Genomic DNA, 23,462 nt, shown 5'->3' on the forward strand with positions numbered 1-23,462 from the left:
TTTACTTTTAGGTAATCTCTCCACCCAACATGGGACTTGAACTCATAACGCTGAGATCAACAGTCGCATGCCCTACCAGCTGAGCCAGCCAGGTGTCCTTGTATAAATCACATTTTCTTTGTCATCCTTGTACATTTTTATCCACTTTTCTAATCTCTCCAGAGCCCCAAATTTGCCACAGATGAAGCAATGGAAGGACATGAGCAGAGCACACTGCCCCCTTCCGGCTAGCTTCATTTTCCAGCCAGCCAATCAGCTGTAGGCCTTCTTACCAGCCTAAGTCTCTCTCAAATAGGCAATTCCAAACACAGTTGTGACTGCGTTATTAGCAGCAGTTTTCTGTCTTCCACCTTTTCAGATTTCAGTCTGAAGAGTTTAACTCCACTCTGAGCCACTTACCTGGAAACAGAAACAGAAAATTGTGGTATTGGGGTGGGGTGCAGGGAGGAGGTGGAATCCTTGCCTATCTGAATACTGACGGAGATTGCAGTCCTTACCCTGATTATTCCTCAGAATTATTCCTCAGAGATTATTCCTCAGAAGTATTCAAATATCCATATCCCGGTAGCATCTCCTCTCCATTTTACCTTTTTATCAAGTTCCCAGGCTTTCTGTTTTACTTCCCTCCAAACTTGGCTTTCTCCATACCAGTAACTCTGGAATCCTTTGCAATCTGGCTTCTGCGTCCATAAACCTAGTGCCTTGTACAGTTCCGAGCACAAAGCAGTTACTCTAAAAAGGATTGTTAATAATCGATTCTGAAAATTTCTTGTCAAATCACCTCATTAGCTTTGACCTTTACAGTGTATGATGGTGTTGCTGATTCCCTCCTCTTTAAAATTCTCATTCAGTGACTCCAGGGTTCCTGGTTCTCCTCCCTCTTGCTTTCTTTCCAATCCATAACTCCCTGGAATTCGGTACTACAAGAAAAGACTTAAGAGTGATACCAACCTGCCACAGCATGGATAGAACTTGAAAACATTCTGCTAAGTGAAATAAGCCAGACATGAAAAGACGAATATTGTATGATTCCACTTACATGACGTACCTAGAGTAGGCAAACTCTTAGAAACTGAAAGCAGAACAGTGGTTTCTGGAAGTTGTGGGGAGGAAGGAAAAGGGGAGTTATCTTATCCAAACCCTGGATAAGAACTTGGTTTTCTTTCTGCTATAAAGAACTTCAGTGGAAGTACGGATGATAGCCGAATAACGTCTGTAGATCATATAATAGTATTGAATCAATGATCTTGATGTGAAAGAAAGAAAGAGAGAGAGAGAGAAGAAAGGAGACAATAGAGTGGTACTGAGTTAGAAAAGGGTAAAGGTATAGGCAGGGAGAGATGGGGGCCCCTCACTAGGCTGGAAACTATTCCTGGCAGGCAGAAGCTCTAAGACAGAGTGAAAAATAGATAAGGGAATAGAGCAGACCACCTGGCCCTGGATACAGAGTTGCAGTTTGGGAAGACGAAAGAGTTCTGGAGATGTACGGTAGTAATGGTTGTGTAAGGTGAATGTACTTAATGCTACTGCACTGTGTACTTAAAAATGTTTAAAATGCAGATAACTGGCTGGCTCAGTTTGGGGAGCATGTGACTCTTGATCTTGGGGTTGTGAGTTCCAGCCCCACACTGGGTGTAGAGATTACTTTAAAAAAAATTTTTTTTTCAAATGTTTAAAATGGTAAAGTTTATATTATATGTCTTGTATTACAATTTAGGAGGTTAAAAGATTTTATTTATTCATTTTTCAGAGAGAGAGAACAAGCAGGAGAGTGGAAGGCAGAGGGAGAAGCAGAATCCCCGCTGAGCAGGGAGCCTGATATGGGGCTCCATCCCCGGACCCTGGGATCATGACCTGAGCCAAAGGCAGATGCTTAACCGACTGAGCTACCCAGGCTTCTCTAGTTTAAAAGATCTTTAATGAGGGGCACCTGGGTGGCTCAGTCAGTTAAGCATCTAACTCTAGGTTTTGGCTCAGGTTGTGATCTTGTGGTCATAGGATAGAGCCCTGAGTAAGCTCTGTGATGAGCAGGGAGCCTGCTTGGGATTCTCTCTCTTCCCCTCTGCCCTGCCCCCAGCAATCCCCTGCACAAGTGCTTGTGCTCTCTCTCTCTCTGTCCCTTGCCTCTAAGAAAAAAAAATTTTAATGAGACAACACTAAATTTCAGTATTTAAAGATGAGTACCTGGGTCACAAATAATAATAATAGCAAAGAAACTATATGATTGCAATAAAAGTCAGGACTAGTGGTTAATTTTAGAGGGGTAACGGGGTTTTAACTCTTTAAGAGGCAAGCAAGGTGCTTGGAAATGTTCTATTTTTATTACCAGGGGCATTAACAGGTATATAATTTATAATTCATGCCTTTCTATGTATATATTGTACTCATTTTTATGTGTGTTATATTTCACAATAAAGATGACTTAAGTACATATCATTTGTGCTAAAACTAACAATTGGTAGAAAAGAGGGTATTTACTTAGTTTCAAAGTATCTCCCTAAAATGTATTAAATTATTACAAACATAAAGTAGTATATTTGCAGTGAAAAAAAAATTTGGTATTCACCAGCCTAATCAAGTGATTCCAGTTAACATCACCAATAATGGGATAAAATACCATTTTGTGTCACTTGAGACGATGCACAGAGAAGGGCATAACATCACTTTAATTGTATTCCTGCCAAAAATTCATTACCTTAATCTGACCCTAAGGAGACATCAGATAAGCCTAAATTGATAGATGCTGTGCAAATAACCAGCCCTTAGTTCTCAATTAGAGACATAAGAAATGGAGAGAAAGAGAGAGAGAGAGATGCCAAGATCAGGAATGACAAAGAAAGCTTGAGAAACTAATTCAGATTTGAACAGATTTGAAACCATCAAATGCAACATGATATCCAGAACCAAACCCTGGATAAGAACTTGGTTTTCTTTCTGCTATAAAGAACTTCAGTGGAAGTATAGATGATAGCCGAATAAGGTCTGTAGAGCATATAATAGTATTGAATCAATGTTATTTTCCTGATCTTGATGTGAAAGAAAGAAAGAGAGAGAGAGAAAAGAAAGGAGACAATAGATTGGTACTGACTTAGGAAAGGGTTAAGGTATAGGCAGGGAGAGATGGGGGCCCCTCATTAGGCTGGAAACTATTCCTGGCAGGCAGAAGCTCTAAGACAGAGTGAAAAATAGGTAAGGGAATACAGCAGACCACCTGGCCCTGGATATTAGGGAGTATTTTTCATTGGCAGCTACACTAAAATCATAGAAAATGACCAGACCTCAAAGAGGTAAGTCATTAATGGGGCTACCAATAGTCCCTGCTCAAACCAAGATGGCAGAAAAATCTCAAGGCTACAAGTTTCCTGGTCAAGTTTTCAATAAAAGACTGGCCCTTAAAACCCTTAGTAGCAACACATTTGGGACCCCTCTCACTCTAGAGAGCTTTTTCTTTTTTTTTTTCCTTTCTTTCTTTTTTTTTTTTTTTAAGATTTATTTATTTGACAGAGAGAGAGAGAGATTACAAGTAGGCAGAGAGGCAGGCAGAGAGAGGGGGGGAAGCAGGCTCCTTGCTGAGCAGAGAGCCCAATGCTGGACTCCATCCCAGGACCCTGAGATCATGACCTGAGCCAAAGGCAGAGGCTTAACCCACTGAGCCACCCAGGTGCCCTCGTTTTTGTTTTTTGTTTGTTTGTTTTAAGATTTATTTATTTGACAGAGAGAGACATCGGGAGAGAGGGAACAACATCAGGGGGAGTAGGAGAGAGAAAAACAGACCCCCACTGAGCAGGGAGCCCAGCTTGGGGCTTAATCCCAGGACTCTGGGATCATGACCTGAGCCAAGGGCAGATGCCAAACTGACTGTGCCACCCAGGGCCCCCAAGAGAGTTTTTCTTTTTCTGCTCTCACCTTCATTTAATAAACTTTCACTTCACTTCACCCTTTTCTGTCCATGAGATTCATTCTTTGACTCCCTGAGACAAGGACCCTGCCATCCTGCAACAATACCAAATAATCCAAGATCGGAGCTAAGCAGGGGTGGTACTAACCAAAACTACAAGAAAATTTTACCTGAACCCAACATAGGAATAGGATGAGAGCAAGAAAAGGAATATTCTTAGAGCCTTTGGAAACTGCCAGGAATGAAAGCCAGGATGGCAATGAGAAAATGAGAAAAGTCATCTTGCAGATTAAAACAAAAACAAAAACAAAAAGCTATTCCTGAACTCTTAAGTCCCAATGGGGAGAATGTTCTGGAGCTGAGAAATATAAGAAAATAAAACACTTCAGTGGACAAGGACACCAAGCTAATTCCTGTTCATGCATGGGTGACTAAGCCATGAAATATTTACTCCTCTGAGGTAAGTGTGTGTATATGTAAGATCATATACATGGTGTCAATTTTGTATCCTACTCCCCATATCACTATGTCATATTGCCCTTCATGCCACTCTTTGTCTCCATCCTCTCTCTGTACTTTTTTTCAAGTACTATTATTATTTTTAAAGATTTTGTATATTTCTTTATTTGAGGGTTGGGGAAGGAGGATCAGAGGGAGCGGGAGAGGGGGGGAGGAAAGAATCTCATTTAGGTTCTGTACTGAGGGTAGAGCCCAACACAGGACTCCTTCTCACATCCCTGAGATCATGACCTGAGCTGAAACCAAGAGTCAGATGCTTAACCTACTGAGCCACCCAGGCACCCCTTTAGTTATTATTTTAATTACAGTATAGTTAACATGCAGTGTTAAATTTGTTTCAGGGGGCGCCTGGGTGGCTCAGTTGGTTAAACGTCTGCTTTCAGCTCAGGTATGATCCCAGGGTCCTGGGATTGAGCCCCGAGCTGGGCTCCCTGCTCTGCGGGAAGCCTGCTTCTCCCTCTCCCACTTCCCGCCACTTGTGTTCCGTCTCTCACTGTCTCTCTGTCAAATAAATAAATAAATCTTTTTTTTTTTTAAGATTTTATTTATTCATTTGACAGAGATCACAAGTAGGCAGAGAAGCAGGCAGAGAGAGGAGGAAGCAGGCTCCCTGCTGAGCAGAAAGCCCGATCATGACCTGAGCCAAAGGCAAAGGCTTTAACCCACTGAGCCACCCAGGTGCCCCTAAATAAATAAATCTTAAAAAAAAAATGTGTACTCTTAATCCCCTTCACCTATTTCACCCATCCCCCACCCACCTCCTCTCTGTTTGTTCTCTGTAGTTAAGAGTCTGTTTTTCTGGTTTGTCTTTTTTTCTGGTCCTCTGTTTCTTAAATTCCACAGATGAGTGAAATCATATGGTATTCATCTTTCTCTGACTGACTTATTTAGCTTAGCATAATACACTCTATATCCATCTATGTTGTTGCAAACGGCAAGATTTCATCTTTTCTTACGGCTGAGTAATGGCCCATTGTATATATATACTTCTTTATCCATTCATCTATTGATGACCCTTGGGCTGCTTCCATAATTTAACTATTGTAAATAATGCTACATAAACATAAGGGTGCATATATCTTTTCAAATTAGTGTTTCACATTCTTTAGGTAAATACCCAGTAGTGGAATTACTGGATCATATGGTAGTTCTATTTTTAGTTTTTTGAGAAACCGCCATACTGTTTTCCATAGTGGCTGCTTCAGTTTGCATTCCCACCAACAGAGCATGAGTGTTCCTTTTTCCCCACATCCGCATCAACACTTGTTTCTTGTGTTTTTTATTTTAGCCACTCTGTCAGATGTAAGATGGTATCTCACTGTGGTTTTGCCTTGCATTTTCCTGTTGATGAGTGATGCTGAGCATCTTTTCATGTGTCTGTTGGCCATCTGTATGTCTTTTTTGGACAAATGTCTGTTCAAGACTTCTGCCCATTTTTAAATTGGATTACTTGGGTTTTTTGGTGTTGAGTTTATAAGTTCTTTTTTTTAATTTTTTTATTTTTTTTAAAGATTTTATTTATTTATTTGACAGAGAGAGATCACAAGTAGGCAGAGAGGCAGGCAGAGAGAGAGAGAGAGGAGGAAGCAGGCTCCCTGCCGAGCAGAGCACCCGATGCAGAACTCGATCCCAGGACCCCGAGATCATGACCTGAGCCGAAGGCAGCGGCTTAACCCACTGAGCCACCCAGGCGCCCAGGTTCTTTTTTTTTTTTTTAAGATTTTATTTATTTATTTAGCAGAGAGAGAGAGTGCACACACAATCATGGGAAGCAGCAGGCAGAGGGAGAAGCAGGCTTCCTGCTGAACACTGAGCCTAATGTGGGATTCAATCCCAGGACCCTGGGATCATGACCTGAGCTGAAGGCTGACACTTAAAGAACTGAGCCACCCCTATGTCCCATATAAATTCTTTATATATTCTGGATACTAACCTTTTATTGGATATGTCATTTGCAACTATCTTCTACCATTCAATAGGTTGCCTTTTGGTTTTGTTGAAGTTTTCCTTTTTTGTGCAAAAGCTTTTTTATTTGGATAGAGTCCCAATAGTTTAGGTTTGCTTTTGTTTCCCTTGCCTCAGAAGACATATCTAGAAAAATGTTGCTATGGCCCATGTCAGAGAGATTACTGCCTGGGCTCTCTTCTAGGATTTTTATGGTTTCAGGTCTCAGATTTAGGTTCTTAATCCATTTGAGTTTATTTTTGTGTACGGTGTTGGAAAGTAGTCCAGTTTGGATCTTTTGCATGTAGCTGTCCAGTTTTCCCAGCACCGTTTATTGAAGAGATGTTTTGCCATTGCATATTCTTGCCTCCTTTGTCAAAGATTAATTGACCATATAATATGACTTTGTTTCTCCTCTGTACTGTCTTAGATCGGGCTGGATCCCAAAGGCTGATTTAGGCTATACAGAACCAGTGTGCTAATTAGCAAGAGCTACAGTAACACACTTTGGCCCTGCTAACATATAAGCCCATCAGTATAGGGAGTCTCATGAAACTGAAGCCAGAAAATCCATAGCACTGATCAGAAATTTCTTTACAAACTCTAGTTCACTTATTGATTTTAAGTCAGTTATATGCAAGACACCATTCTGGCTCTATGGTGGTAGTGGAAGGAGAGCAATATATAAGGATGATTATGACATTAATTCCCACAGTGTGCATGGGTGGCTCAGTCGGTTAAGCATCTGACTCTTTATTTTGGCTCAGGTCATGATCTCAGGGATGTGAGATTGAGCTCTGCCTCAGGCTCCACGGTCAGCAGGTAGTCTGCTTAAGATTCTCTTTTTCCCTCGCTCTCTACCCCTCCCCACACCTCACTCCCTCTCTAAAATAAATAAGTAAATCTGTTTTTTTAAGAGTCCATTCATTTATTTGACACAGAGAGAGAGAGAGCATAAGCAGAAGAAGCAGCAAAGGGAGAGGGAGAAACAGGCTCCCCACCGAACAGAGAGCCCAACATGGGGCTCAATCCCAGGACCTGGGATCCCGACCAGAGCATAAGCAGATGCCTAACTGACTGAGCTACCCAGGTGCCCCAAATAAGTAAATCTTAAAAATAAATAAATAAATAAATAAATAAATAAATAAATAAGTGTGTGTGTGTGTGTGTGTGTGTGTGTGTGTGTGTATTTCCCACATTTATATATATAATATGTAAATATATTACAGTAACTATAATACAGAATACAATAAAAGTATTGTAGGAGTTCAGAGAGGAAAGAAATCAAAAGTGATAGTTTTTTTTTTTTAAAGATTTTATTTATTTATTTGACAGACAGAGATCACAAGTAGGCAGAGAGGCAGGCAGAGAGAGAGGAGGAAGCAGGCTCCCTGCTGAGCAGAGAGCCCAATGTGGGACTCGATCCCAGGACCCCGAGATCATGACCTGAGCCGAAGGCAGCGGCTTAACCCACTGAGCCACCCAGGCGCCCCAAAAGTGATAGTTTTAATCATATTTATAATGAATATTTATGGAGCACTTACTATGTTTACTCTTGTTCCTTTTTTGATCTCATCCAAACTCATTGCTATAAATGTCATTACAGGTTAATGACTCCCAACTTTATATCTTCAGCCTAGACCTATCTCCCAAATCCCAAATTTATATATCTAACTGCCTATTCAGTATCTCCATTTGGAGTTCAAATGACATCTCAAATTCAATATGCTTAAAATTTAACTCATCTTTTCTATTAAACCTGCTCCACTTGCAGCCTTCCCCATCTCAGTGATGGGGATGAAACTTCATCCTTCCTGTTGCTTATAACAAAAAGCTTAGAGATATTCTTTTCATTTTTTAATAGAAAAAGAAAATAAATAACCATGTACTTATCAACCAACTTCAACAATTATCAACAAACATCCAGTCTTGTTTCATCCAATTTCCCACTTCTTTCCCAACTGATTATTTTTAAGCAAATTCCAGATACCATATAATTTCATCCATAAATACTTGTATTTGTTTGTAAAATATAGAGAATCTTTTAAAAATATCACTAACACAAAGAAAATTAACAGTAATTTCTTAATGTTACCAAATATATAGTGTTCAAATTTCTCCAATTCTCTCTCTTTTTCTTTTTTTTTTTTTTGCAGTTCCAAAACAAGATTTACACATTGCATTTGGATGATTCTTTTCTTAGCTACCCTTTAATCTGTAAATCTCTCCTCATTTTTATTTCTTGCAATTTATATATTTGTTGATGAAACTAGGTCATTTGTTCTGTAAAATTTCCAGTAGTGTGGGTTTCTTTTTATTGCATCCCCATGGTGTCATCTGATGTATTTCTTTGTCTCTTCTTATTTCCTATATCTAGGCAGTTAGATATAGAGTTGTTATGATTTATGTTCCATTTTTTCTTTTTTGGCAAGAATACTTCATATGTGCTATCATTTACTTCCTATTGCATCTTTTTTTTTTTATTTAAATTCAATTAGCCAACATATACTACATCACTAGTTTCTTCCTATTGCCTCTTATCAGGAGACATATAACATCTTGTTGAATGTATTTTTGTTTTGTTACAATTGATAAGTAGGCTCAAATGTGATTTTTTTTTTACTTGATAGTTTAGCAGTCATAGGTAAGCATTATTATTTCACTAAGAGCTGCAAAATAGTGATATTCTAATTTTAACATACTGTCTTCATTTATTAGCTGGAATTCTCTTGTAACTAAGAAATTTTCCTTCATCAAACATTTGATTACATAAGGAAAGGCAGAATAAATGCTTGATTCTTTCTTTTGATTTGCTAGTTTTCAAATTGATGACTTGAGTTTCTCGACATAATAGAGAATAGCTCTCCAAATGATGAAATTCCTTAGCATACTCCAAAAATGACCAATGAGATTTTTGCTTTTAGTCTCATTATGAACTCATGGATTTTAACACATTTAGCATATCCAATACATTGCAGTTATTGCTCATTTTGAAATGCATATCATCACATCTTTGGACTGTGGAAATCCCTTCAGATTAGCTCCAGAGTCGTTCTGACTCTATTCCAGTGGTCTTTGATAGCTTGCTTGTTCTCTGTTGTAAGAAGATGTTCCAAGTTCACCTTGTTAATTTCCTGCTGCAGATCTGGAATCAGATGTTCTGAGAAGCCTTGGTTCGTTTTAGTAGTAAATCACATTTAGAGACCACAGTTTGGATGGTTGGAAAGCTTATTGCTAACATTGGATTGGTCACTGTTTTGCTTTTTCCAATTAAATTTTAGGATTTCAGGGATTTTACCAGAGTTTCTTGATCTTATATTTGTATCTCTCTTATGATTAACAACTTGGTTCCTGATAAGGTTAACATTATCTTTAATCTTTATTCTGTTCTCTTTCTCTCTATATATATAAAATCATTTCAGAAAAATGCCAATATTATTACTAATGAGACAATGAAAAAAGTTTAGCATTCCTCTCCAGTTTAATTTTTTCCTTAAGGTACATCTCATAAAAAATGTACAGTTAAGACTTATGCTACAACATGGATGAATCTTGAAGACGTTATGCTACAGGAAATAAGTTGCTCACAAGAAGACAAATCCACTTATATGAAGTACTTATATACCTTACATAATTATATAGAGTAGTCAGAATCATAGAGGCAGAAAGTAAAATGGTGGCTGCCAAGATCCGGGGAGAGAGGAGGAATGGGGAGGTTTGATTTAATGGGTACAGAGTTTCTGTCTTATGAAATAAAAAGAGGAATAAAGATGGTGATGGTTGCACAACACTATGAATATATTTAGTGTTACTGAACAAGACACTTAAAATAGGCTATAATGGAAAAAAAAATGGCTACAATGGTAAATTTTATGTGTATTTTACAATAAAAATTTTTAAAACCAGTATAGTTAAATTAGTGTATTTTAGAGTCATTTGAAATAATTCTACTAATTTAATGCAGTGGTTAATTTATTTCATTTTGTTTTTTATTTTTAGTGACCATTTTTACTTTTTTAACTAAGATTAAATTCATTTTTTTAATTTATTTTTTAATTCATTTTTTTCAATTTTTGAAATGAATGATTTTTTTCAATTCATTTTTAAATTCATTTTTTAAATTTATTTTTTATTTAAGATATTTATTTATTTATTTGACAGAGAGAGATCACAAGTAGGCAGAGAGGCAGGCAGAGAGAGTGGAGGAAGCAGGCTCCCTGCTGAGCAGAGAACCCGAAGTGGGGCTCAATCCCAGGACCCTGGGATCATGACCTGAGCCGAAGGCAGAGGCTTTAACCCACTAAGCCACCCAGGCGCCCCAAGATTAAATTTAAATACAATGAAATGCACAGTGCTTAGTCGTATAATGTGATGAGTTTTAACAAATGTATCTGTGAAACATACATATCAATCAAGATATAAAACATTTTCTTCACTTCAGAGAGTTGCAACCATATATCAGACAAGTTAGATTTTAAACCAAAGACCATAATAAGAGATGAGGAAGGACACTATATCAAACTAAAAGGTTCTATCCAACAAGAAGTTCTAACAATTTAAAATATCTATGCCCCTAACATGGGAGCAGCCAATTATATAAGTCAATTAATAATGAAATCAAAAAATACATCAACAATAATACAATAATAGTAGGGGACTTTAACACCTCCTCACTGAATGGACAGATCATCTAAGCAAAAGATCAGTGAGGAAATAAGGGCTTTAAATGACACACTAGACCACATGGACATCACAGATATATTCAGAACATTCCATCCCAAAGCATCAGAATGCACATTTTTCTCTAGTGCACATGAAACATTCTCTAGAATAGATCACATCCTGGGTCACAAATCAGGTCTCAACCAGTACCAAAAGACCGGGATCATTCCCTGCATATTTTCAGACCACAATGCTTTAAAACTCAAACTCAGGGGACGCCTGGGTGGCTCAGTTGGTTAAGTGGCTGCCTTCGGCTCAGGTCATGATCCCAGCATCCTGGGATCGAGTCCCACATCGGGCTCCTTGCTCGGCGGGGAGCCTGCTTCTCCCTCTGCCTCTAGCTGGCCACTCTGTCTGCCTGTGCTTGCGCGCTGTATCTCTCTCTCTCTCTCTAACAAATAAATTAAAACCTTTAAAAAAAAAAAAACTCAAACTCAGTCACAAGAGGAACGTTGGAAAGAATTCAAATACATGGAGGTGAAAAAGCATCCCACTAAAGAATGAATGGGTCAACCAGGAAATTAAAGAAGAATTTAAAAAATTCACAGAAACAAATAGAAATGAAAACATGACTGTTCAAAATCTTTGGGATGTGGGGCGCCTGGGTGGCTCAGTGGGTTGAGCCGCTGCCTTCGGCTCGGGTCATGATCTCAGGGTCCTGGGATCGAGTCCCACATCGGGCTCTCTGCTCGGTGGGGAGCCTGCTTCCTCCTCTCTCTCTGCCTGCCTCTCTGCCTACTTGTGTTCTCTCTCTGTCAAATAAATAAATAAAATCTTTAAAAAAAAAAAAATCTTTGGGATGCAGCAAAGTGGTCCCAAGAGGAACATATATAGCAATACAAGCCTTTCTTAAGAAACAAGAAAGGTCTCAAATACCCTAAACCAAAAGGAGCTGAAGAAAGAACCACAAATAAAGCCTACACCCAACAGGAGAAGAAAAATAATAAAGATCAGAGCAGAAATCAATGAAATAGAAACCAAAAAACAGTAGAACATATCAATGAAAGTAGGAGCTGGTTCTTTGAAAGAATTAATAAGATCAATAAACCCCTGGCCAGACTTATCAAAAAGAAAAGAGAAAGGAATCATGAATGAAAGAGGAAAGATCACAACTGACACCAAAGAAATACAATTATAAGAACATATTATGAGCAACTATATGCCAACAAACTAGACAATCCAGAAGAAATGGATGTATAAACTACAAAAACTGGGTGCCTGGGTGGCTCCGTTGGTTAAGCCACTGCCTTCATCTCAGGTTGTGATCCCGGAGTCCCGGGATCAAGTCCCACATCGGGGTCCCAGCTGCAAAGAGAGTCTGCTTCTCCCTCTGACCTTTCCCCCTCTCATGCTCTCTCTCACTCTCTCTCCCTCAAATAAGTAAAATAAAGTCTTTAAAACAAAACAAACAAACAAAAACTACCAAAACTGAACCAGGAAGAAATAGAAAACCTGAACAGACCCATAACCAGTAAGGAAATTGAAACAGTAATCAAAATCTCCAAACAAGCAAGAGCCCATGGCCAGATGGCTTCCCAGGGGAATTCTACAAAACATTTATTTTTTTTAAGATTTTATTTGTTTATTTGTCAGAGAGAGAACACAAGCAGGGGGAGAGGCAGTCAGAGGGAGAACCAGGCTCCCCACTGAACACAGAGCCTGATGCGGGATTTGATCCCAGGACCCTGAGGTCATGACCTGAGCCAAAGGCAGATGGTTAATAACTGAGCCACCCAGGTGCCCTCTACCAAACATTGGAAGAAGAATTAATTCCTATTCTGAAACTGTCCCAAAAAATAGAAATGGAAGGAAAACTTCCAAACTCATTTTATGAGGCCAGCATTACCTTGATCCCAAAACCAGACAGAGACCCCATCAAAAAGGAGAATTACAGACCAATAACTGTGATGAACATGGATGCAAAAGTTCTCACCAAAATACTAGCTAATAGGATCCAACAGTACATTAAAAGGATTATTCACCACAACAAAGTGGGATTTATTCCTGAGATGCAAGGTTGGTTCAACATCCTCAAATCAATCAATGTGATACAATACATTAATAAAAGAAAGGACAAGAACCATATGATATTCTCAATAGATGCAGAAAATGCATTTGACAAAGGGGAGCAAGGGCAAAAATGAACTCTTGAGACTTCATCAAGATAAAAAGCTTTTGCACAGCAAAGGAAACAGTCAATAAAACCCAAAGAAAACCGATGGAATGGGAAAATATATTTGCAAATAACATAGCAGATGAAGTGCTAGTGTCCAAAATCTGTAAAGAACTTATCAAACTCAACACCCAAGAATAAAAAACCCAATCAAGAAATGGGCAGAAGGGGCGCCTGGGTGGCTCAGTGGGTTAAGCCGCTGCCTTCGGCTCAGGTCATGATCTCAGGGTCCTGGGATCGAGTCCCGCATCGGGCTCTCTGCTCAGCAGGGGGCCTGCTTCCCTCTCTCTCTCTCTGCCTGCCTCTCAGTCTACTTGTGATTTCTCTCTGTCAAATAAATAAATAAAATCTTTAAAAAAAAAAAAAAAAAAAAAAAAAAAAAAAAAGAAATGGGCAGAAGACATGAACAGACATTTCTGCAAAGAAGACATCCAAATCACCAACAGACATATGAAAAAATATTCAACATCACTTGGCATCAGGGAAATACAAATCAGAACCACAATGAGGTACCACCTCACACCAGTCAGAATGGCTAAAATTAACAAGTGTGTAAATAACAGATGTTGGTGAGGATGCAGGAAAAGGAGAACCCTCCTACACTATTGGTGGAGATGCAAGCTGGTGCAGCCACTCTGAAAACAGTGTGGAGGTTTCTCAAAAAGTTGAAAATAGAGCTACCCTACAGTCCAGCATTGCACTACTGGGTATTTACACCAAAGATACAAATGTAGTTATCCTAAGGGGCACGTGCACCTGAATGTTTATAGCAGCAATGTCCACAATAGCCAAACTATGGAAAGAGCCTAAATGTCCATCAGCAGATGAATGGATAAAGAAGAAGTGGTAATATATACAATGGAATACTATGCAGCCATTAAAAAATGAAATCTTGTCTTTTGCAATGACATGGATGGAACTAGAGGGTATTATGCTAAGTGAAACAAGTCAATCAGAGAAAGACAATTATCATATGATCTTGCTGATATGCGGAGTTTGAGAAACAAAACAAAGGATCATGGAGAAAGAGAGGAAAAAATGAAATGGGACAAAACCAGAGAGACAAACAATAAGACTCTTAATCACAGGAAACAAACTGAGGGTTGCTGTAGTGGAAGAAGATGGGAGGGAGTGGTGGCTGGGGGATGGACACTGGGGAAGGTATGTGCTATGGTGAGTACTGTGAACTGTGTAAGACTGATGAATCACGGGGCTCCCGGGTGGTTCAGTGGGTTAAAGCCTCTGTCTTTGGCTCAGGTCATGATCCCAGGGTCCTGGGATCGAGCCCCACATGGGGCTCTCTGCTCGGCAGGGAGCCTGTTTCCTCCTCTCTCTCTGCCTGCCTCTCTGCCTGCTTGTGATCTCTGTCTGTCAAATAAATAAATAAAATCTTTACAAATTTAAAAAAAAAAGACTGATGAATCACAGACCTGTACCTCTGAAACAAATAACACATTATACGTTAATATAAATAAATAAATAAATAAATAAATAAATAAACAAACAAACAAACTTTTGCAATATTCACAAATAGGTCTTTCAGGAACATATATATTCATTTCTCTTGCAAAGATATCTAAGAGTGGAACAGTTGGGTCACAGGATAGGCATTTGCTTAACTTTGTAAGAAACTGCCAAAGTTTCCAAAAGGCTGTATAACTTTTTACTCCCACTAACAACACGTGAGAAATTTAGGTGCTGCACATCTCAATACCATTTGATATTGTCATGGTAAAGTCCTATCTCATTGTGTTTTTAGCAAACTTTGTATATCATTTATGTACAATAAAATGTGCCCATTTTGTGTAGCATTTTAATAAGTTCGACAAATGTGTGTGTGTGTGTGTGTGTAGCCACCACTACAATCAGAAATAGAACATTTTCACCTTCCTCAAAAGTTCCCTTGTGCCCCTCTGCAATCAGTTATCACACCCTCCCCAGCTCCAAGCCACCACTTTCTTACTTTCTATTACTGTGGATTAGTTTCGCCCATTCTGGAATTACACAAAAACTTAACCATGCAGTATGTAGTTGTAGTGACCATGAAAACGCACCACTGAAATCTGCGTTTGGGGGCATAAATAACTAATGACCCTACCTGCTGCCTTTTGGGATCTACCACCGCATTTGCACCAAAGCCACACTTCCCACAGGCTGATCCCAGCGAATGACAGAGCACAGCAGGGCTATAAAAGCAGGTCCAATGCTGTGATAGGCAAGATGCCTCCAACAGGTGCTTTTGACTTGAAGGTAATTTTTAAAGGATGTAATATTTATTGAATTGTTTTTTTCTTGCCAGGGCCTGTTCTTCAGGGCCATTTTAATATTCATTAGGTCTTAGGTTAATTGGTACATTAAGCCAATAGATTTGCTCACATTTTTGAAGGTAAAATTGGTGTATGACATATTAGTTTCAGGTATACAACATAATAATTCAGTATTTGGGGTTTCTAAAATAATTTTATCTTTAAGTAATCTCTACACTCAACTTGGGGCTTGAACTCACGCCTATCTCAAGAGTCACATGCTTTACTGACTCAGCCATCCAAGCACCACAATAATTCAGTATTTGTATATGTTACTCAATATAATACAATAACTCAATAATTCAATATTTGTACACATTACAAAGTATTCACTTATCAATAAGTGGGTGTTACCATCCATCACCATTCAATTAATCTCCTTCAACCATTTTGCCCACCTGCCTGACTTAAAGGTTCTTCATCAGTCCAAACCTTTCTTGGAATGATGCTGTAGGACAAGACTCTTCCATTCAAAGATTTATTTCTTCCTTCTCTCCTTCCACAGATGTCAGACCTGTACCTTGGTCTGAAGGCTCTCTCTGTCTTTCCCTAATCCTTCCCTATAGTGGTTTAAGATATGCCCATAAATTCATCGACATTCCCTTCAAAAGGCAGAGCCTATTTCCCTCCTCTTGAGAGTGGACTAGACTTAGTGACTTGCTTTTAATAAATAGACTAAGACAGAAGTAATGGTGTCTAACTTCCAAAACTATGCCATAAGAGGGCATTGTGTCTCCTTCCTTCTTTTCTCTTTGTTCATTTGCTCTGAGAGAAGCCAGCTGCCATGTCATGTGGGTGCTCAAGTAGACCTAGGGAAAGGCCTACATGGTGAAGGAACTAAAGATTTCCGGCCAATAGCCATGCGAGTGAGCCATATTGGAAGGAGATATCCAGCCTCAGTCAAGCCTTCAGATTACTATAAACTCAACCAACAACTTGACCACAACCTTATGAGAAATCCTAAGCCAAAATAACTCAACTAATTTGCTCCTAGGTTTCCGATCCTTAAAAACTATGTGAGATGATAAATATTTGCCATTTTAAGCTGCTACATTTTGTGTTGATTTGTTTCAAATTGATAGATAACCAATACACTCCCCAGATAAATCTCTTGCACATCTTTTTTAAGATTTTATTTATTTAATGGGCAGAAGATATGAACAGACACTTCTCCAATGAAGACATACAAATGGCTATCAGACACATGAAAAAATGTTCATCATCACTAGCCATTAGGGAGATTCAAATTAAAACCACATTGAGATACCACCTTACCCCTGTTAGAATGGCCAAAATTAGCAAGACGGGAAACAATGTGTGTTGGAGAGGATGTGGAGAAAGAGAAACCCTCTTACACTGTTGGTGAGAATGCAAGTTGGTGCAGCCACTTTGGAGGACAGTGTGGAGATTCCTCAAGAAACTAAAAATAGAGCTTCCCTATGACCCTGAAATTGCACTACTGGGTATTTACCCCAAAGATTCAGATGTAGTGAAAAGAAGGGCCATCTGTACCCCAATGTTTATAGCAGCAATGGCCACGTTTGCCAAACTATGGAAAGAACCAAGAAGCCCTTCAATGGATGAATGGATAAGGAAGATGTGGTTCATATACACTATGGAGTATTATGCCTCCATCAGAAAGGATGAATACCCAACTTTTGTAGCAACATGGATGGGCCTGGAAGAGATTATGCTGAGTGAAATAAGTCAAGCAGAGAGAGTCAATTATCATATGGTTTCACTTATTTGTGGAGCATAACAAATAACATGGAGGACATGGGGAGATGGAGAGGAGAAGGGAGTTGAGGGAAACTGGAAGGGGAGGTGAACCATGAGAGACTATGGACTCTGAAAAACAACCTGAGGGTTTTGAAGGGGCAGGGGGTGGGAAGTTGGGGGAACCAGGTGGTCGGTATTAAGGAGGGCACGTATTGCATGGAGCACAGGCTGTGGTGCAAAAACAATGAATACTGTTACGCTGAAAAGAAATAATTTTTTAAAATTCCAAAAAAAAAAAGATTTTATTTATTTATCTGACAGAAAGAGAAAGATAGAAAGAGCACAGGCAGGGGGAGTAGCAAAGAAGCAGTCTCCCTGCTGAGCAGGGAGCCCAACACAGGGCTTGATCCCAGGACCCTGAGATCATGACCTGAACCAAAGGCAGCTGCCTAACCAACTGAGCCATCGAGGCACCTCTCTTTTGCACATCTAATTATGTCTTGGCATTATTTTCCCAGGAGACCAACTAACAATATTCTTTTGTATTTTGTTTCTTTTGTTCAGAATGATGTTTTTTACTTTTTATCTATGTTGTGTACATTTGTAGTTTCTTTTTTATCTTTATATTGCATGAAGCTACCACAATTTGTTTATCCATTCTCCTACTGATGGACATTGGATTGTTTCCAGTTTGGGGCTATTATGAATAAAGTTGCTATGAACAGCCATCACAACTCTCTTTTTGCAGACACATGTGTTTTCATTTCTCTTGGGTAACTGTCCAGGAATGGAACTACTAGGTCATAAGACAGGTATTTGTTTTTTTTACAAAAAACTTACAAATACTTTTCTAAAGTAGTTATATCATTTTATACTACTAGTAGCAGTGTATGAGAGTTCTATTTGTTCTACAACCTTGCTAACACTTGGTGCTATAGGTCTTTTTAACTTTTGCCATTCTGTGGGTGTTAAGTGATAGTGCACTGTGGTTTTTTTTTTTTTAATTTTTAAAAGATTTTATTTATTTATTTGACAGACAGAGATCATAAGTAGGCAGAGAGGCAAGCAGGGGTTGGAGGTAGGGGGAAGCAGGCTCCCTGCTGAGCAGAGAGCCTAATGTGGGTCTCAATCCCAGGACCCTGAGATCATGACTTGAGCCAAAGGCAGAGGCTTAACCCACTGAGCCATCCAGGGGCCCCTGCACTGTGGTTTTACTTTGCCTTTCCCTAGGGCTAATGATGAACACTTTTTCCTGTATTTATTGGCCATGTGTGCATCTTCTCTTGTGGCTGTCCACTCAAACTGTCCACTTTATAATTGGGTTATCTTCCTTTATAGATGTCTAGATTAAAAAATATACTTGATCACGTTATTTGTCAGATTGTTCATTTTGAGTTCATTTTGGCTCATACTTATTTAAAACATTTCTATTTCAAAGTCAAATCTACAAAATAAGTTAAATTTTTAAAAGTCTACCTTCCCATCCCTGGCTGCCTCACAGTCTGCTTCTTCTGTCCTCCTATGAGTAGGAGGTTTTAAGTTTTTGGTTTATCTTTGGAGTCATTATTCTCTTTCTCTCTCATTTTTCATTTGACTAGACAGGAAATCAGGATGGATCTACCTTTAAAGTACTATGCATCTAGGACACCTGGGTGGCTCTGTGAGTTAAAGCCTCTGCCTTCGGCTCAGGTCATGATCTCAGGGTCCTGGGATCGAGCCCCGCATTGGGCTCCCTGCTCAGCAGAGAGCTTGCTTCCCCACTTCTCTCTGCCTGCTTCTCTGCCTACTTGTGATCTCTGTCAAATAAATAAAAATTTTAAAATTTTTTAAAATAATAAAATACTAAAAATTTAAAAATACTATATGTCTAGAATATCACCGATTGTTACCATCTCCACTGACATGCTCTAGTCTGAGTTACATCATTGCTTACCCAGATCATGGCAAGATCCCTGAGAGACTTCCCACTATAACCCTTACAATATCTACAGTCTATTATTCTCAACACAGCAGCCAAAGTGATCTTGTAAAAATCTAAGTCAAGCCATATCACTCCTCTGTTTATTTTTATTTTTTAAAAGATTTTATTTATTTATTTGACAGAGAGAGAGAGAGAGAGAGAGAGAGAGAGAGATAGCCAGAGAGGGAACACAAGCAGGGGGAGTGAGAGAGGGAGAAGCAGGCTTCCTGCTGAGCAGGGAGCCCAGTGTTGGGCTGGATCTCAGGACCCTGAGCCGAAGGCAGACACTTGACAACTGAGCCACACAGGTGCCCCTCATCCCTCTGTTTAAAAGCTTGCATATGTTCCCCATTTCACTCAGAGAAAAAAACCAAAGTCCAACAATGCCTATAAGGAAGGCCCTATGAGGGCACCTGCTTGGCTCAATCAGTTAGGCATCTGACTTTCTATTTCAGTTCAGGTCATGAACTCAGGGTTGTGAGATCAAGCCCCACCTCAGGTTCCACATTCAGTGAGGAGTCTGCTTGAGATTCTCTCTCTCCCTCTGCCCCTACCCCTACGCCCATGCTCACTTGAGTGCTTTCTCTCTAAAATAAATGAATCTTAAAAAAAGAGAGGTGCCTGGGTTGCTCAGTTGGTTAAATTTCTGCCTTCTATTCAGGTCATGATCCCTGGGACCCGGGATAGAGCCCACATCAGGATCCCTGCTCAGCAGGGAGTCTGCTTCTCCCTCTCCCTCTGCCCCTCCATCCATTTGTCCTCCTTCTCCCTCTCGCTCAAATAGATAAATAAATAAAATCTTTAAGAAAAAAAAAAAAAAGGGAAAGCCCATGTGATCTGGTCCCTGTTATTCCCCTAATCTCATCTCTTACTCTTCTTTCTCTTACTCCTCCATTCCAGCTACAATGGGCACCAGCTATTCCTTGGATGTACCAGGCACACCGCTACTTTGTACTAGCCATCCTCTTTTTCTACAAGACTCCTCTGCCAGATATTCAAGTGGCTATCTCCCTTATTGTCTTCAAATCTGCTCAAGTCTCATATTCTCAATAACACTTAGCCCATTTAAAACTGCAACCTCAAGATGCCTGGGTGGCTCAGTTGGTTGAGCATCTGCCTTTGGCTTGGGTCATGATCCCAGGGTTCTGGGATCAAGTCCCATATGGGGGTCCTTGCTTGGTGGGGAACCTACTTCTCCCTCTGCCTTCTGCTCCCCTGCTTGTGCCTTCTCTTCTGATAAATAAATAAATAAAATCTTAAAAACAAAACAAAACACTGCAACCTCTCCTATCCCTTCACCATTCTTCCCCATGACCACAGCCCTCATCAGCATTCTCAGTCACACTTACCTTATCTTCTTTTTTGCCACAGCACTAATCACTTCTGAAAGACTATATCATCTACCTCTTTACTAATTATCTGTCTCCCCCACTAGAATGTAAGCCCCACAGGAGCAGGAGTCTTTGTGTATTGTGTGCACTAGCACATGGTAAGTGCTCAATAAATATTACTGAAGGAATGAATAAGTAAATTAATTCCAGACATTGTTCTGAGCATATTCAAGAGATTGTTCCACTTAATTTTCAAAATAACAATAAGGTGGGATGCAATTTTACAGAAGAGGAAACTAAAGCACAGAGAGGATAAGCACCTTGCCCAAGTTCACACAGTTGGCAATTGTGGAAGTTAGTTTCATAGAAGCAGCTGTGTTTGAGTTTGGTCATACTCCTTAAATCCTTTTTGGAATGAGATGGGACTTGTTCTATAAACAAAGCAAATCAAAAGGGTAAAGTAAATAAATCACTAAATGAGAATGAGGATGAACCAAAGCAACCAAGGAAAAAGAGACAGCCTGAACAGAAAGTTCTGAGGAATGACTGAGGGATGAGGTGTCTGGGTGGCTCAGTCGGTCAAACATTTAACTCTTGGTTTTGACTCAGATCATGAACTCAGGGTTGTGGGACCAAGCCCCACCATGGGCTTCACGCTCAGCATGAAGTCTGCTTGAGATTCTCTCTCCCTCTTTTCCTTCCCCCAACCCCCACTCATGCTTTCTATCTCTGTCTAAAATAAATAAAATCTTTAAAAAAAAAAAAAAGAAAGAGTGAAGGAAACACAAGTGGTTCAGATTGACTGACTAAGGGTTAATGCAAAGTATTTGCAAGAGGTGATGTTAGAGGGGCACCTAGGTGACTCAGTCAGTTAAGCATCTGCTTTTGGCTCAGGTCATGACCCCAGAGTCCTGGGATCAAGCTCCATTTTCCCTCTCACTCTTCCTGCTTGTTTTTTCTCTCTCTCTCTGTTAAACAAATAAATAAAACCTTAAAAAAATAAAGAGGTAATATTAGAAAGAGAAGTTAGGGTATATTATGAAGGAAGCTAAGGAAAGAACTAAGAAGGAAGGGAAAGGGTAATTGTGGTTTTGTGATACTGGAAGGGAATGTTACTTCTTCAACTCAAGCACTCCTTCAAGGCAAGTAACTATTCTACAAATACCTTTAAAAAATGATGTAAAATTTGATTCACACACAGGCATGGCCTCAAAACTAAGTTATACACTTAGATTTGGATTACCTTTAAGACCAGCATCTCTACCACCCCAAGAAAACCCATAGAGTTCCTGTAGTAAGAGGTAGCTTTGCTCAGAAGGCGAAAGAAAAGTACTGACCACAGACCAACACTAACTTCCATCTCACAGGCTAAAGGAATGGGTAAGGGAAAATAGTATCTCTAAATGTTGCTTTTTTTTTACTCTTGGGAATTACTTTCTTCAACAAAAGAATGAGGGAAGTGAGGGAGAAAAAGGGGTAAATATCTTCATTGTCCTTTTGCAATGTTCTTTGGGGAGAGGATAAATCCAATGCCTGTGTTTTTCCCATTATTTAATGTTAGCAAATAGCAATTAGGAAAATTATCCAACAGATAATTACTGTGGACCTCCTCTGTGTGCCAGACATAGTAATAAATGTAAGTTTCTCCCCCACCTCAACCTTTTTAGAGATGATTCTACTCAGTGCCTCCGCAGATAAACCAGCTTTTCATGCTAAGAGGTGACCCTATGGCTGCCAGTATACATTATGATCACATTATTTTCCCCAAAAGCCAAGGATAAAACTCTGACACAGCAATCCTGTAATCCAACACTCCTCTCTTTGTGTAAAGAATGCTTTATAGGCAGAACAGAGTACAGGGTGGGAATCTGAGCTGCATGCATCTCCTTTTGGATATTTTAGTTGATAAGACCATGCAATCCAGAAGAGCAGGCTGGAATTCTGCCAAATGAGCTCAGATCCTCAGAAAAACTAATGACATTCATCAGGCTAGAAGTAAGGGAGGAGTCAGTGTCTCTTCTTTATGAATTACCAGAGCTGGCTTAAGTCCTGTGGAGACCTTAAGCATTGAAAGCCCTCCTCTCCCACATACACATCATTTAGGATGAGTGCAATTAATCTTCACAAAGTTCCAATTTTCTTAAGAGGACAACTAAACTTTTAAATTTAATTTAAACGCCAAATATGAAATTGTTTCCAGAAAATATTTAAATATAGCCCTCCTACTTTGTTAAATATGTGCATAATTCACCCATTCAATAACTTATCACTACATATTATGAACTGGTGAAGTTCTGAGAATCCTTTAACTGGCTTACACTTAGCCAAAGCTACAATTACCTTTCATACTATTCCAGATTTATACAGTTTTCTGCCTTATGCCCACTGCAGTACACACCCAAGGAAAGAGCCTATTATAGCATCTTCCTTTTTTTTTTTTTTTTTTTTTTTTAGTATCTTCTTTTTGCATCTCCTCTAACCTCCCCTTTCAATGGTAGATCCCTAGAGACCCCTTCTGCAATTCAAGAGCCCTTCACCACAAACAGTTTGAAAAGCATTGGTTATAATCACTACATCTGTTAATTCTACATGACAAGAGTGTGGAAGAAACTATAGAATAAGGGAGTTCCCAAGAGATCATATTGGGGTGCCTGGGTGGCTCAGTAAGCTAAGTATCTGTCTTTGGCTCAGGTCATGATCCCAGGGACTGGGGATCGAGTCAAGCTCCCTGATCAGTGGGGAGCTTCTCCTATTCCCTCTCCCCCTGCTTGTTCTCTCTGACAAATAAATAAATAAAATGTTTTTTAAAAAATCATATTTTGTCATTCCAGCGGTCCATCGTTGAAGGAAATACCAAAGTGGGCTCTATAACCACCACATACTAATGGGT

General features: G+C 39.5%; 1 long non-coding RNA gene across 1 annotated transcript in view; it reads right to left on the reverse strand.

The window, feature by feature from the left end:
• The window catches only part of LOC116590984, a 26,674-nt gene continuing 3,212 nt past the window's right edge, over window positions 1-23,462 (reverse strand). Inside the window, exons 3-4 of the long non-coding RNA XR_004285797.1 lie at window positions 20,893-21,003; window positions 1-399 (exon numbers count right to left, since the gene is read on the reverse strand). This is a non-coding gene — a long non-coding RNA (uncharacterized LOC116590984). The remainder of the gene's footprint in view (window positions 400-20,892; window positions 21,004-23,462) is intronic.

Source organism: Mustela erminea, chromosome 5, assembly GCF_009829155.1.
Source record: "Mustela erminea isolate mMusErm1 chromosome 5, mMusErm1.Pri, whole genome shotgun sequence".
Classification (NCBI taxonomy): domain Eukaryota; kingdom Metazoa; phylum Chordata; class Mammalia; order Carnivora; family Mustelidae; genus Mustela; species Mustela erminea.